The sequence below is a fragment of the Paramisgurnus dabryanus genome, chromosome 7 (genome assembly GCF_030506205.2).
Source record: "Paramisgurnus dabryanus chromosome 7, PD_genome_1.1, whole genome shotgun sequence".
NCBI classification, from domain to species: domain Eukaryota; kingdom Metazoa; phylum Chordata; class Actinopteri; order Cypriniformes; family Cobitidae; genus Paramisgurnus; species Paramisgurnus dabryanus.
In genome coordinates this window covers 43,290,642-43,305,238 of record NC_133343.1, presented here as the reverse complement: position 1 = coordinate 43,305,238, position 14,597 = coordinate 43,290,642, and the positions used below count along the sequence as shown (strand labels likewise).

The window sequence follows — 14,597 nt, the reverse complement described above, 5'->3', positions numbered from 1 at the left end:
ACCGGAGACGCGCATTGGGGATTTACCGATTTTCTCCTCAGACAAGTGTTTCTGTTTTGTGGTCGATTCTGGGGTAAGTTTCCTTAAATTCGTTGTTACTTTATTGAAATTAGTTCACAGGGATGTTAATTCAGTTGTCAGTATATGTCGATACGACTAATAAATTATCAATTTGAATGTTTATCGTTTGTTAGTAATGTTAGCTCGAGCGCTGTCAGCTTGACTGAGCTCGTCGCGCAGGTGTGAGCTAATGGAAATCTTTAATTTTTCTTTATATCTTCTATATAATCGTGTTATTGTCATGATTTCGGTTTTATTGGCTGCTTTGTCTTTGTTTCACTTGTGTTGTGTTTTTGTTTTGACAGCTCCACACGTGCGCGCCTTCCACCTGGTGATCTCATTGTCTCTGACTCTTCGCACCGGCGTCCCACACCTGATCCTTGTTATTGCCCAATCCGGTTTGATTTAAATTCCCCTCGTTTCCTTTGTTCTTGGCAAGTTCGTCTTTGTATGTACCTGCCCGCTAGCCTGTCTAGTTCTTGTCCTGTCGTGTCGAGTGTCTGTTTGTAGTCACTTAGTTTGGATTATTTACCGTGCTCTCTGCTGCCTTTACCTCTTCAGATTCCCCGTCCTGCTGTCAGTCTCCCCGTTTGGTGTGTCACCGTCTAGCCTCAGCGAACACTCTGTCAGTGGATTCTCCCAGCGCCTGCCCACTCCTTGCGCTGTCCGGCCGCAGTGCGCTCTCGGGCGCGTAATTCTGCGCTTCTCTCGGACTGCCAGTGCGCTGTCCAGCACGGACTCTGCTGAAGTCTCTGACCGCCTCTCTCTCTCTCGCCGTGCCCCGCCAGGAACTCTCTCTGTGCCCCGTGAGGAGTCGTATCGAGTGTCTACGGATAGTGGATGTCCTACAGCCCTGCTGGGTTTCCCACTTTGAGTGCTTTGCCTTTACATATATACATTACATGAAGACATTGAGTGTTTTTCTATTATACATACCCACTGACTGTGTTACTCATTAAAACCCTCTGCATTGGGATTCCTGAGTTGTGTCGTTCCTAACAGTTATTCTTGTTTTTAAATGTATTTTAAATTGTTTAGTTAATTATAATGCAAGTTTACTCCAAGTATTGTAATGTGGGCTTTTTTCAGTTTATGGCTAGCCGGATTGAGCCCGTGGCACAGCTGTGAGCTAACAGTTAACGTTAGTGGATATTTGTTTTATAGGCTATCTTTTATAAAAACGTGTTGTGAAACGTTTTTTTCTAAGTGTATTAAACAAATTATATTGCAAGTTTACTCCATGTATTGCAATGTATGTGTGCTTTGTTCAGCTCCCTATCAAAATTACATTAACTACTCTACTTTAAAATGTTAAAGGCCATTCTGAATAAATAACTGTTGTATATTTATTGTTACTTCTTACAGATCTTTTTCTTGGTGTGTCTTGATGTTTTCTATTGGCTAAAGAGTAAGTATTACTTTGTTCATATTTTCACAGCCACCAGAATCAGACTCAAGTCAAGTGCTCAAAAGTGAAATAGCATGTTGGTCTCTTCAATGCAATGATAAATAAAATAGTTATAACTAATTAAATAGTCATATCTCACTTTGACTTTATGTACAGTTTGCTCGAGGTCAAAACACAGCTCATTCATACAAATCAAACAGTGACACTGGCTATATGTCTGCTTTCTTTTTTGTAGCAATAAAAGCATAGAGATATATAAAGCAAAGACAACTATAAGATAATCCTTTAGGAGCCAGTAAAACATCTACAGTTACAGCAGTAAACATACTTGTTATGGGGTAAGAAAAACTAGTACAGAGATATGATTTATGGTATCCTAAGCACTTCTCTTATTATTGCTTCTGTCTTGTTCTTCATTTTTTGTAGTGCAAATAAGGAGACTTAGAGTAAGTACAAATTGAGCTTTTAGTACTGACGTGAATATTACATCGCCATTCGTTTGAAAGAAATAACAGACACTTTGAATGAAAGTGGTATGAATACTTAAAGGAATAGTCTATCCATTTTCCATATTAAACTATGTTATTACCTTAACTAAGAAGAGTTGATACATCCCTGTATCATCTTAGTGCGTGCACGTAATCGCTGGGGCGCGCTGCGACACTTCGATGGCATTTAGCTTAGCCTCATTCATTCAATGGTACAAACAGAGATATAGTTAGAAGTGACCAAACACATCAACGGTTTTCCTATTTAAGACGAGTAGTTATACGAGCCAGTTTGGTGGCACAAAATAAAACGTAGCGCTTTTCTAAGCGGATTTAAAAGAGGAACTATATTTTATGGCGGAATAGCACTTTTGGGAGTACTTGAACTCGCCTGAAAAATCTGCTCCCCTTCTCTCTCTCATAATGGGAGAGGGAGGGTGTTACTGCGCCGAGTCAAAGTACTCCCAAAAGTGCTATTCCGCCATAATACGATAATAATACTTTTTCTGATGCTGCTGTTTACTCCATTGTAGCATGTCTCTGTGAAACTGACAATCTCAGGTAGGAGCTGCTGGTTTGTGGTTGGCAGTATGGATCACAGTCTGTGACTCATGAGGAGCTGGGCTGGAGACATGAAGAGGTTGTCAACAGGTGTGTTCCTATACTCTATCAAAATGAGATAGGGATCAATCATGTGGGCCAATGTGTGTGAAACTTAATGTTTTTGCAAAGTCGTCAAACTCTTTGTGTTGATATTGTGGACCTTTTAATTTCACTGGTATGCCATGTCTCGCTAAAGTGACTAAGCTTGCTGATGACAGTGGCAGCCATAGTAGTGTTGAGTTTGTCTAATTGGAAGAAATGGTTATAGCAATCTACTTTAACCATTTATTCATTGTTCGAGGTGAAGAGGTCTGAAGCTAATACCTGCCACGGTCTGATTGATATTTCATTAGGAATCATGGGTTCCTTGGTATTTGAATTATGTTGAACCAGGCAAGTACTCCATCTTTCGATCATGTGTTCTATCTGCTTACACATTTCTAGTCAGAATAACATTTCGTGCTCTTAGCTTAGACTTCTCAGCGTGTGCGCATATCTCAGGTCAGATTTGACTATTTTCTTATCTTCACCGGTCAATGAAAGTTTGTCTTAAAAGTAAATAATGTATGTGGGAAATTGTTTCCTCTTTGCAGGCCATCCATCCAAGATCATCCATCTGAGCTGCTGAAAACTGCCTCGGTACGGATCTGTTAGAGCTTTGTGTCACTGACTGGTAAGTTTTTATAATTAAGTGAATCTACATGTCCATATCTTTGATGAGATTGTCATGTTTTGTTGCTATGGTCTTTCTGGAGAGGGTGTCTGCCACAGGAATCTCCTTTCCTGTTCCGTGTTTGATGTCATATTTCTAGGGCTGTAGAATCATTCGTTCGGCGTGCATAAACAGTGCGCAAATACTCCCTGCCCATAGAATATAATTAAAAAGGCACCTGCAACTGCCATAAATGCGTTTGGTGTGATTGGCCCCTAAGAGTGATTCTTAGCTTTAAGAAATTTGACAACTTGCTTTTATACTTAAGATCAGGGACGTGCACAGGATTTTTTAGGGGCAGTTGCTCTGACCTAAAAAAAAGGGCACCCCCCTAAATGTTTTTTTTTTTAAACTCACGGCCTATATGAAGGACTGAGAATAACAGGGTCTTTATTAAAATCAGCAAACATGTTTGCCTAATGCCTACCAAAAAAATTGTAACCTAGGCTGCTTGTCTGCAAGCTGTAGCTAGCTGCTATCTGTCTGATTATTTAGGCTTAAACGTGGCAAACTCAGCCTAGATTCATGAAGATTTTAACAGAGGTGGAAGGAGTAGCCAATAACTTTACTTAAGTAAAAGTACAAGTGAGTAAAGAAATAATTACTCAAGTAGAAGTAAAAAGTATGCAATGAAAATAATACTCAAGTAGCGAGTTACTAGTTACTCATGAAAAAATAAATCTAGATCACACACAAACACACACACACACACACACACACACACACACACACACACACACACACACACACACACACACACACACACACACACACACACACACACACACACACACACAATACAGTGCCCTCCATAAGTATCAGAACTGTAAAGACAAGATTTTTCTGTTTGCTGTGGAGACCAGAAATTGATAAATATCAGTATGTCAGAAGTTTAGAATGTCACATTTTATTAACATTTGTTTATGTTTCAACACATACATACTTTAACAACAAAGAACAACAGCATTAAATGCTGACTTATGTGTGTTGTACACAAATGCACATAAGTGAATCAAACTGATCCTACACATTTTATGCTTTTCATGTGTAAATCAGGACATAGCTCAGTGACCATAAAAAAAATAATGTGACAGATTCTGTACTTTTGTCTCATGTTCATCTTTTAATGTTTAGACATTTCTTGACTCCACAACAAACAGAAGAATACTTATGAAGGGCACTTCTACAATATGTGTAAAACTGCAACAGAGAGAGAGACGCAAGAGAGAGAGACGCAAGAGAGTGGCAACACTGTTGTCGGAGCTCCGTCGAGATCATCATCTAAATCATATTTTTCTACTATCTTGTTCCTATCTATATAATATAACTCACTAGTTAATCTTAGGAATACCTTACCGTGACGATTATTCAACAGTATCAGTAACTGAAACGATTTATCGCTGGTAAACACCCAGTATTAGCATATAGCCCGCTAGCGTAAACAAACGGGGAAACGTGCATTGGAGCTCCGTCGAGTTCATCATCTAAATCCTATTTTCTTACTATCTCGTTCCTATCTATATAATATAACGTACAAATTTATCTTAGGAATACTTTACCGTGACGATTATTGAACAGTATTAATAAGTAAAACGATCTATCACTAGTAAACACCTAGTGTTAGCATATAGCCCGCTAGCACTCGCTCACTGTCTGTTTACTGTAAATCTGCCTTCCTTTTCGATCTAATGGCGGACACATCCGATGTATGTTTTTCAGACCTTTCCTCACCAGAGCGGGAAGCTGTGGAGGAGTTGTTGCCCGGCATTCGCACCAGACGGTACAGCTTCCCACACATCACCCTGGCTCCAGGCACCCGGAGACGACCAAGGCATGCAACGAGCGAGCACCCATCTCGATGCAGCTTCACGGGCCGCGTTCGGGCGAACGGAGATGCTATCGCACAGCATGAAAACGGTAAGACTCCGCTTGTCATTGTAACCTGCACTACTTGCCACATGTACAGTTTAGCTTCTTCCGTCAGCACAGAGGGGTTTACATGTGTTAAATTTATTGAAGTAGTAAGGCTAACGGAGAAGGTTGCAGAACTAGAAGCGCACATCCGAACGCTCGTTGAGGACAGTTAAACCGCTAATGTTAATGTTTCAAACACTGTTTCGGGTGCGCCTACGGTAACGTGTAGTACACATAGCTCGGTTTCGGCAACTGAGTTAACACGGCCGACTAACTGGGTGACTATCAGGCGGCGTAGTCATATTCGATGCCCATCGAAGTCCCCCCTAGTAATTTCTAACAGATTCGACATCCTAAGCAATACACCGGCTGAGACATCTGTTAAAGGTGCCCTTGTTATTGGAGACTCGATACTAAAGAATGTGAACATTGAGGCACCAGCCACCATAGTTGACTGTATACCGGGAGCCAGATCGTCAGACATTAGATCCAAACTTAAAATGCTGGCTAATGCTAAGCGTAAGTTTTCAAAAATTGTTATTCATGCCGGCGCAAATGACACCAGACTCCGCCAGTCGGAGATCACCAAAGATACTATTAAAGAGGTGTGTGAAATTGCAAAAACAATGTCAGATAATGTAATATGCTCTGGTCCCCTCCCCGCCTACCGGGGTGATGAAACTTATAGCAGATTAGTGTCTCTTCACCACTGGATGTCAAAATGGTGCCCTCAGCATAACGTAGGGTTTATAGACAATTGGAAGCACTTCAGGGGGAGACCTGACCTGCTAAAGAGAGATGGCCTTCATCCGTCATCGGAAGGAAATGCTATACTCTCTAGAAATCTGACCAATACTCTTAATTCTAATACAGTCTGACTACCCAGGGCCCAGGTCAGGAAACAGATAGATCGGCCTACCCGTCCATCTGTTAGCTGCTCTGACATGTCAAGATCACATATATCGCAGAACTTAGAGTCTATCTTACCAGAGTATCAACACATTTCAACTGTGTGCGTTCCTCGAACAAACGAATACAGAGCACCGTTTACCTCGTCTCATGCAAATCTTACTAACATAAAATTAGAAAACAATACGTTTACAGATGAACCTCGAATGTTAAAATTCGGCCTTCTTAACATTAGATCGCTTACCAATAAGGAACCCATTGTCAATGAAATAATTACTGACCAAAACTTAGATGCACTCTCTTTAACAGAAACCTGGCTTAAAGCAGACGATTACATTAGTTTAAACGAATCCACCCCACAAGACTACTATTACAAACATGAACCGTGATTAAAGGGGAGAGGGGGTGGTGTAGCTACAATATACAACAACATTTTTAAAGGTAACCAAAAATCTGAACTAAAATTTAATTCATTTGAAATAATGCTATTAAATATGGAAATAATTGATCGTAACCATAAACAGCTCTCTTTTGTCCTTGCTACAATCTATAGACCTCCGGGCCATCATGCAGATTTTCTTAAAGAAATATCAAATTTCCTGTCTGACCTCGTAGTCACTGTAGATAAAGCTCTTATCGTTGGTGACTTTAATATACACGTTGATAACCCAACAGATACATTAGGATAGCCGTTTATAGATATTCTAAATTCTCTCGATATTAGACAAAACGTGACAGGGCCCACGCATACTCGTAGGCACACATTAGACTTAATTCTGTCACTCGGGCTCAATATTAATGAAATCGAGATATCACCTCAGAGCGATGCAGTTTCAGACCATTGCCTTGTCTCATACACGGTACTTCTAGATAGGATCACTCGATCCACAATATGCTACCGACTAGCCAGAACAATAATTTCAACCACTAAAGATAACTTTATTAGCACTCTTCCAGACCTGTCCCAAATGAAACATGTAGCAGATAATCCTGAAGATCTAGATATTGTAATAGAAAACCTGAACAGTATTTGTTCTAACACATTGGATGCCGTAGCTCCAATTCGAAAAAAGAGAATCAAAGAAAAAACGCCAGCTCCATGGTACGACCATCATACCGCATCCCTTAAAAAGGCTGCTAGAAAAATGGAAAGAAACTATAGAAGCACAAAGTTAGAGGTATGGCGTGCAGCATGGAAAGAGAGTGTTAAACACTACAGACAGGCTATAAAAATTGCCAGATCTACGTATCTCAGCAATCTTATTAAAGAAAATCATAATAAGCCTCGCTTCCTCTTTAGCACAGTTGCGAAACTGACTAGAAATAAAGAACAAACAGAACCCACTAATAAACTCCCACACAATAGTAACGACTTCATGAACTTCTTTACTAAGAAAATTATGATTATTAGGGAAAACATTGTAGGTACCCAAGCAGCCACCACTCTACCCAGTAATATATTTAACGCTAGCTTACCATACAAACATCTTGAGTCATTTAAACCTACTACAATAGAAGAGCTATCTAAATTAGTAGCGTCATCCAAATCATCATCCTGTATATTGGACCCTGTTCCCACAAAATTACTCAAAGAGGTATTCCCTGTAGTGTCTAACCCAGTACTAAATGTATTTAACTCATCACTAGAATTAGGCTACGTTCCAACAGCTTTCAAACTAGCAGTTATAAGACCGCTCATTAAAAAACCAAACCTTGACCAGGGAGATCTAAATAACTTTACAACAAGCTTCAGCTAGTTCAAAACGCTTCTGCGAGAGTTCTTACTCGATCTAAGAAGTATGACTGCATAAGCCCAATTCTGGCATCTTTACACTGGCTACCAGTTAAATATCGTATACAATTTAAAATATTACTAATCACCTACAAAGCCTTAAATGGCCTAGCACCCTCATATCTTAGAGAATTATTATCAGAATACAATCCATCACGTGCATTGCGGTCACAAAATTCTGGCCTCTTAATAATCCCTAAAATATCAAAAGTGTCTAAAGGTGGCAGATCCTTTTCCTACTTAGCCCCTAAGCTATGGAATGATTTACCAACCGACGTCCGAAAATCAGAGACAGTAGATAACTTTAAATCTAGACTTAAAACTTTTCTCTTTAACAAGGCATTCGCATAGTTTGTTTTAGCAATAGTACTTATCTCCCAATAGCTAGCTTGTACAACCTAATAAATAAATAAATTAATGAATAAATTAAAACCTTTTTTTCGTCAACACTCCAAAGCATGGTAAATGTCATTAATACTCTTTAGTAATATGCTGAAACTTTGAATTGGTTGTCGATTGAGTCTTAATTGCCAAATATGGTCAGTTTGCAATTTTGGCCTTTTTCCCATGGCCTTAAAATAGTATGTCATACAGAACCGTTTGCCACTGTACGTTAGTATTAACGACGGCAGTGGGGCCTCTGGCCTTAGTCAAACGAGTTCTGTTTCTGTTTCTAAAATCATCAACTATATGTAATACACTTAACCAGCAATAGTTAGCCTGCCCGGAACCGATCTGACTAAAATCCACATTACTGTGTGACACTTGCTTTTTATGTGAACGGCCCCTACGCTAATAAGATTTTGTTTCTCTCTCCCTGTCTCGTCCTCGATCACGAGGACAATAAGACAAACAGATCCAGTTCCGGTAAATGTGAAAGTCGGCACACCTCTGATCTACTGGCTGTTCTTCAACGTGATGTCCAGCTGATGCCTGACCAAAGACCACCGGCAGAACCCACTGAATCTCCGCTTAATCTCCTTCCGTTTCAATGTGTATATATATAGATCTCCCAAGGGTTTTTTCCTCCTAGGACTTTTTTTACTTTCCCGGCAAAAAGCCTTTTTGGGCTTAACTTCTATACGTTACATTAGTAATACGTTTGCTTATAATGTTGATTTATAGCCGCAGCAAATTTAGCTGCTTGTGCTATCGTGTATTATGTTATGCTATCTGTCGATTTTCTGTGCTTTTCACTACATCTATTATGTAAAGCTGCTTTGATACAATTACCAAATTGTGAAAAGCGCTATATAAATAAAATTGAATTGAATTGAATTGAACATACACAAACAGTACAGAAAAAAGAATACAAACACAGAATAGACAAGCATTTCAAATATACAATTTAACTCTAGTATTAATGTTGATGTAGCTTATAGCTGAAATATCAGTAAACTGACAACAGTTTTGCATATGTATAAAGTTAGAAATCTCCTAAGATGGTCTGAGGACATTGACAGTTTACACTTACATAAAAATGATTTTAGACAATACTCATGTTTTCTTACGTTGTCATGTCACGTCTGTTTTGTGAGAATCACTTACATCTTACAGTACACTATGCAGCGAATCAGACGTCAATCATCGATGGATTTTCTTCAATCTGTGCTTCAGTGTTTCTGGAGGTTGCACGCGTTTAACTGTGACTGACGACGACGAACAGGTCGCGCGTATGTAATGGCGGTACATGTGTGAAGTTTTGCTTTTAGTTAAAAGATTGGTAAATTAATTTCCACGTCACCCAACACTGGTTATATCCTGCGTGTTTCTACATAGGTTACGAGTAAAACAGCTTCGGACGATTCCGTTTTTGCAGCGATCTGAACAATTCATTCAAACTGATTCGCGAACCAATTTAAACTTTTGGCCCATTCGCTTTGTAAAGAATCGACTCAAAAGACTCATTTATTTGCAACACTTTGTAAGGAATCGACTCAAATGAGTCATTAATTCGCGAATGCGCCAGACACACAAGATAGCAATTTAAAAATAAAATACAAATTTCGTAATTAATTAAAATACAGTAACGAAGGAACGCGGCATAGTGTAAACGAAGTAAAAGTAAAAAAAAATGTTTCCACCTCGGAAGGGCAACTTGAGTCGAGAAGGGCATATGGGCAGTTGCCCGGGCAACCTGAGCAACCCCCCTGTGCACGTCCCTGCTTAAGATTGAAAGTAGGAGTATATTTCATGAATTCTTAGTACTTAAGACAAAAATGGCACTTTCAGAAGCTTGATAAATATGGGAACAGTAGTCCAACTTAAAACTAACTTCAGTTTCTTTCCTTTCCTATCAGTATTTCTGCAAATTCCTGTTCCGTGTCACATGGCTTATGCAAGACTGAATCCATAAAGGTGAGTCGTCATCATCATGAGAAACGTCTTTGCTCACTGCATGCACATTTCTTTTATAAGCAGAATGACACACTTTGGTGAAGTGATTGTGTTTTTGGGGCTGTTTAAACTTGGTATTAAAGCCGCTCTATGCATTTCGGCGTTTTTGTCAAACAGCGACCCCTAGAGTCGCTGGAGAATACTTGCAACTGTCGTAATTTTCCACTCTAGTACTCCAAAGGTAATGACCAGGGCTGCGTTCAGCCCCGACAAAACGTTGCACAACGTTTATTAAACTGAAACGGTGATGCATTGAACACCCTGTTGTGATGACGCAAGAGTTGCAACTACGGTAGCTGAGAGGCCATTCTTTGTGTTCTTTTTTAAATGTTTCTAAAGCCTGATGAAATCGTTATAAATGTGTGTTTAATACTGTAAAATAACCTCGATTTTACAATCACTGACCTTGCTGTCCAAAATGAAAGACAACATTCCAACTTGAACCCATTGAGAGAGCTGTCTCTTTACTATCGCGTGGTTTTATACATCTTGCCGCTGATTGGGCTGACATTTCTGACACACCCACCAAACAAGAGAAAACGCTTCTAAAACCTGTTGCATTCCGTTGCACACCGTTTCCAGGAAACATGTCGTTCAACCCGGAAACCGTAGCAAAACGTTGCGCACCGGTGTGAGATTGAACATGCCCCAGGTAATGTTTCACAATTTCATACAAATATTAGGCTACTGCATAGTCTACTAAACTACAGATGATGGTAATAGGATAATAAGAAGTTTATTCACAATGTAGAGTGCATATAATAATAAAGTACTGCATTTGCTAGCTTGTAACGTTTTTACATGATTGGAGCTAAATCACAAGTAAACATTACAAAATGCCATGACAAAGTTAATTGTGTACGTTGCATTATTTCATAACATTGTTCGCTATAATGTCACTATACATGATTATTGCTATCTATCATAATAGTTTGCAAATTGTGCATGTTCACACTATTTACAACCTCTAGGCTTATTTATGTCCTGATAATTATGTGAGATATTGACAACTGTTGTCATGATAATCGCATGACATACTACAAGCAAGCGCAACAACATACAACATAGACCGCAAACAAGTTTACAAATAAGAGATTTACTTACTAGTCCATCAACAAGATCGCCAAATCAGCATCCCATCCAGTGCTGTCTTTTAGCTCATGCCAACGAGTAAAAACCTGACCGAGTGGGACTCTTGTCCGGTTACTAACGCGGTCAGATTCTCTTTTCCTTTTCCAACTCTCTTCCGAACGCGCTTTCTTAACTTTTAAATTGTTTAGCCTCACGTCTCAAATTCGCGCGTGCAGTTGTTGTCATAGGCTTGATCAACTTTATGCGGCGCTGCAAGAACCGACAGCCAGATGACGTCAAAGTGCCGTCTCTGATCATTCTCACGGTACTTTGACGTCATCCAGCGGTCGGTTCTTGCAGCGCCACACAAAGTCGAACAAGCCTAACGTGTGTGACGTCGTTGCCGTAAAGCAAGTCCTGATTCTCGCGAGATTTGTCAGGGGCCGTTCTCTCAAGCTTTCATTGCTGGTTTTGGTAGCGGCGTCTCCCCGAGCTTCAACAGGAGGATGATTCGCCCTACTATGACTTTGTTTACCACCGAAATAACTTTGAAGTTGTTACATTAAGGTAAAATAACTGCATAGTGTGTCTTTAAGATGTGTGTGTTTTTTTTGTCGATCGGATCATAAGCGGATGAGAAGGACACATTCTGTTTACACCTTGTATTTAAATCCGTCAGTTTTGTCCCCTTTCAACCTCTTCTGTTCTGAATACTTTTAGGGGATGGTCTGTGGAGACTGTGGGCGATTCCTTCTGCTGTCATTTAAACATGAGTAATAACGGGATTTAAATGGACGCAGCTAATATTATGCCAGAGTCCGCTGCTTGTAAGTAAACATGCGGCATAGTGTTTTGTACATTTATATGTAAAAGCTTTCTTTGATATTTCTTTGATATTCTCTTGTGGGTGTTGGAACACATTCTACCACATGCACGCTTACACTACATAAGCAATCCGATTAAAAGTGTTTTCAACTACCTCTGAATGTGGTCAAAAGTGGACAACCTCAAGATGTTTTGAACATCATTTACACATGTCTTTAGCATCCTCCACTTGTGATCCGATCGACAACAGCACATCTTAATACCAAGTGAAAATAGCCCCTTTTTTACTTGCGCTTCCAAGCTTTATAATGGTAGAAAACATCAATTAGGGAACAACTTCTGACTTTAAACCTCAATAAAGTGCATTCATCCTTCACAGAGGTAATCCATATTCAAATGTTTACCGCAAACTAGTTATTATAGTTTATAAAGTTTAAGACATTATCTTTTCTTACTATATAGTATCGATTACCCACAGAAGAACTTTATTAACCCCTTGGAGCGGTGTGGTTTTTCCCATATTAAGCTCGGAAAAGCAAGGACATTTACTAAAATAACTCCAAATGTGTTAGTCTGAACATGTTTATGTCGAGTTAACTGAGTGTGAGTACATCATGGGGTAATTTTAAAATCTGTCTGAAGCATTGCTTTAAATATTTAAATGGAGTATAGCAATACATAATTGGGACTAAATAACAAAGGTAAAATAAAATATAAATTCCTTTTAATATTAGTGTACCTAATTGGATTGATCATGCTTTACTTTTTGTTAAGACAACCCCTGTTTTTAATGTTAACATTTAATTTTTTTTATGTTCTCACTTAGATGCTGTAACCATAAAGCAACCAGGACAACACACCTGGAGTGACCGAGAGCAGGATGAAGAAAGAATCGGACGAGAAAATATCAACTGGTGCCCATGAGGAGACATATTGTTCTTGGACCTGCTTTTTCTGTTTAGTAATAAGTGGTTTTATGTGGTTACATAAAAGTAATTTAATATTCAATCCACAACCTAAATTTCCTACATTTTCTTAAAAGGGTAGTTGACCCAAAAAGGAAAATTCTGTCATTTACACAAACAGTTTGGTTACAAACATTTCTCACAATATCTGCCTTCCTGTTTATCAGAACAAAGAAATTTATGCGGGTTTGTAACAACATGAGAGTGTGTAAATGATGACATAATTTTCATTTTTGGGTGAAGTACCCCTTTAACATTTTTATACCCAGGGGTAGGGGTGTGCAGCAGAGTCAGTATTTGTATCTGTAACAGTCTCAAAATTATTTGTATCTGTATTTGTATTCGGATGAAACCGGAAGTGGGTGGGTCTTAAACCGAAAGTTTGTCATATTACATTAAAATGGCATTTTAAATGCATTTTTGCTTTTTATTATAATTATAACTTAAATAACTGTAAATATTTATTAAAAATAATAATACAAAATTTTAATCAAAAAGACAAATAATTTGATTCTCGTTAGTAATACTCATGGAAAGCAAACAACTCATTTTTAAAACCTCATACAGTTTGTGCTATGCATCATTGTATTGTAGCATTAAAATAACAAACTTGAAAGCACGTTGACAAAACTGTAGGCTGGATCACCTTTAAATGTTTATTGTGCCTGTTAGCACAGTTCCATGAGACCCATTCTTTCTAAATGAGTGCGATGTTTTCAGAAAAAAATAAGTAGCCTACATTAATCCCTAGTCTAGCGATTTAAATATAGTAATTAAACATCTAAAATGATCGTTATTTGTAAGTTTTCTAAAAGAGTGAAATATAACCCAATACTACTCATATATCCATGTCTGACATCTTGGTTTCAGTTTAAAAACATGCAGGAATTTGAAAATAAAATGCAGGACTTGCTTGATGCTTAAAGAGTTATTAAGGGAGATAAAGTTCGGGAACTGATTTATGTTAAAAAGTTATTAAGATCGACAAACTCGCGCTGACTGACAGATCCGAAATGCAACGCAGGGACACGCAAGTGGCGCAGTATATGCACAGAATAGTTCAAAAACATCTGTTTTGATAAGAATTTACGAAAGCATAATAAGCATTAGAACAAACTTGCTGAGCTCATTTTTATCTATGTCCATATAGCGTTTGCGCGAATATAACGAATTGTTTAAAAAAAACTTTCTTATTAAATAAATAAATAATCAGATATTTGTTTAAATTTTTAAATAACAGTATGCTCTATTAAAAATCAGTTTTGACTTAGTTCAAAACCAGCAACATGATTTAAAACAATAATGTAATTAGAAATATTTAATTCAAATGTTTCAGTTGTTATTTGCTTACTTTATTTTTATGTTAATTGCAATTCATGTCATAGTATTCTTCAGTTTAAATTTTGCTTTTAAAATGTTACATTTTCATATTTTTATCTATTTACTTATTTAT

The 14,597-nt window shown here is 38.3% G+C and overlaps 1 long non-coding RNA gene across 2 annotated transcripts; it reads left to right on the top strand.

The window, feature by feature from the left end:
* Positions 1 to 3,149: 3,149 nt before the first annotated feature.
* On the top strand, positions 3,150 to 14,334 carry LOC135748484 (uncharacterized). Of its 2 annotated transcripts, XR_012337076.1 has the most exons (4): positions 3,150 to 3,232; positions 10,187 to 10,244; positions 12,075 to 12,181; positions 13,006 to 14,334. It is a non-coding gene; the product is annotated as an uncharacterized lncRNA (long non-coding RNA). The 2 variants fall into 2 exon arrangements; XR_010532084.2 differs by lacking the exon at positions 12,075 to 12,181.
* Positions 14,335 to 14,597: the final 263 nt, after the last annotated feature.